This window comes from Nematolebias whitei, chromosome 12 (genome assembly GCF_014905685.2).
Source record: "Nematolebias whitei isolate Nwh7 chromosome 12, NemWhi1, whole genome shotgun sequence".
Taxonomy (NCBI): domain Eukaryota; kingdom Metazoa; phylum Chordata; class Actinopteri; order Cyprinodontiformes; family Rivulidae; genus Nematolebias; species Nematolebias whitei.
In genome coordinates this window covers 49,252,620-49,254,862 of record NC_056509.1, presented here as the reverse complement: position 1 = coordinate 49,254,862, position 2,243 = coordinate 49,252,620, and the positions used below count along the sequence as shown (strand labels likewise).

The 2,243-nt window shown below is 41.9% G+C and overlaps 1 protein-coding gene across 1 annotated transcript in view; it reads left to right on the top strand.

Moving 5' to 3' along the window:
- Positions 1–2,243, top strand: part of LOC119418701 (transcription factor IIIB 90 kDa subunit) — a gene marked incomplete in the record, with an annotated part of 19,187 nt that overhangs the window by 14,498 nt on the left and 2,446 nt on the right.

Below are 2,243 nucleotides of genomic sequence, written 5' to 3'. Positions count from 1 at the left end.
ATGTTGCTGCTGATCTGTTTCATGTTGCTGCTGATCTGTTTCATGTTTCTGCTGATCTGTTTCAATGTTGGTGTGTTCATGCATGCACATCTGCTCGCGGACTCATGTTCATGTTTGTGCTGATGTTCAATGTTTTATGTTATGAGTGCTTAGTGTATATTTAGTTGATGTTTTTCTTAGTTCATATTTTAGATGTTATTACTGTTTTTCTTGTGCATTTTATTGTTGGATGTAACTGGGACCCTGTGTACATAATTTCGCTCCACCACATGTACCACATGAGGTGCGAATGACAATAAAGAAACACTGACTCTGACTCTCAGATCTTTCACCTATAGAGAACATTTGGCACATCATAAAGAGGAAGGTGAGACAAAGAAGGCCCAAGACGATTGAACAGTTAGAGGCCTGTATTAGACATGAATGGGAGAGCATTCCTATTTCTAAACTGGAGAAACTGGTCTCCTCTGTCCTCAGACGTCTGTTGAGTGTTGTAAGAAGAAGGGGGAATGCCACACAGTGGTCAAAATGGACTTGTCCCAACTTTTTTGGGATTTGTTGATGCCATGAAATTTGGAAACAACAGTTTTCCCCTTAAAATGATACATTCTCTCAGTTTAAACTTTTGATCTGTGATTTGTGTTCTATTCTGAATAAAATATTAGATGTTGGCACCTCCACATCATTGCATTCAGGTTTTATTCACAATTTGTTTAGTGTCCCAACTATTTTGGAATCCGGTTTGTATATAATTTTGGACTAAAACATTAAAAGTCAAACTGGGTTTCCTCCTCGGTGTTGCCTTTAATGAAGACATTCCACAGGAGTGGTTGTTATAATTCACCACTCGCTCCCCACGAGATCGGATGCTTCTCCCCCTCCCTCTCCGCTTTGCTTTGATGCTCTGACTGTCTGTGAAATTGCTGTGAGACTCTCTTGCATTTTTTCCGAACCATAATTATGGACTTGTTTTGACCAGTTGGTCCCTCATCTCAATTTACAACATTTCTTCGAAGAGAAGACAGGCTTTGGGCGAGCCGATTTACCCTGTTGGCACATACGCAGCTGGATATCTCATCGACTGGAAAACTTGATGATGTGTCTATCTCTGCTGCCATCTGTGGATTTTAAGGACGCATATTTAATTGGATTTTTGATAATTGGTTCCTGCTTTTTGGATTCAGCTGGTGCTGGTTTTATCTACAATCAAGGAAGTCGTCAGCAGCAAATTTGGACCCGATCACGCTGCGTGCCTTTATTGGGTTCATGTCTGGAGTACCCGGACTCAAATGCTTTGGGCTGAATGGATCAGATCTTGGGGATTTTTACTCGGACACGTTTCCATCAGTGTTGGCCATGTTAATTTGGACATTTCAGAACCGAGTGGACCAACACAGACTCAAGGTTGATGTCATTAAGTTCTTCCTGTCCCCAAAACAACTGTGTGTTTATCTAAATTTAGTTCCCTTGGCTGGTCCTTGAAGGCCATCTTATCTAAAGTCGCCTGGAGAAAATGTGATCTGACGCTCACCACCCCCTCCCTGAGGAATTTCCAACTGATAACCAGATGAAACCCCCTCTGAAAAAACTTTGTGTCATCATTTCAGGACTCTGGATTCTTATAGAGGTTATCCTTGGCCATTTCTCGACATACCTCGAGAATGTTTATGGATCTCACCGGAGGACATTGACTGATTACAGTGACCTCGAGAGCATCTGTAGACGTTGTTGACCGCTCTCGTCTCTTCCTTTTTCCTGCTCTGCTCTGCAGAATGTCTACGTAAATATGTGCTTGTTTGTGCGAGGTGTTTTTTCAATATTAGGGTTTTTCTCAGCCAAGAAAAAAGTCTGATAGGAATTTTTTTCGCCTCCAACTCCTCCATGTGTCCAGTTAACCACTGTTTTTGTCTGTCCAAACAGGTCTCACTTGTAAATGAGTCTTGGAGGCTCAATGTGATTTATCTGTTTAAATAAAGGTTGAATGAATTAATATAATTCTAAATGGTCTGTGATGGGTCAGTAACTGGTCTGTGATGGGTCTGTAACTGGTCTGTTATGGATCAGTAACTTGTCTGTGATGCGTCAGTAACTGGTCTGTGATGGGTCAGTAAATGGTCTGTGATGGGTCTGTAACTGGTCTGTCATGCGTCAGTAACTGGTCGGTGATGGGTCTGTAACTGGTCTGTTATGGTTCAGTAACTGGTCTGTGATGCGTCAGTAACTGGTCTGTGATGGGTCTGTAA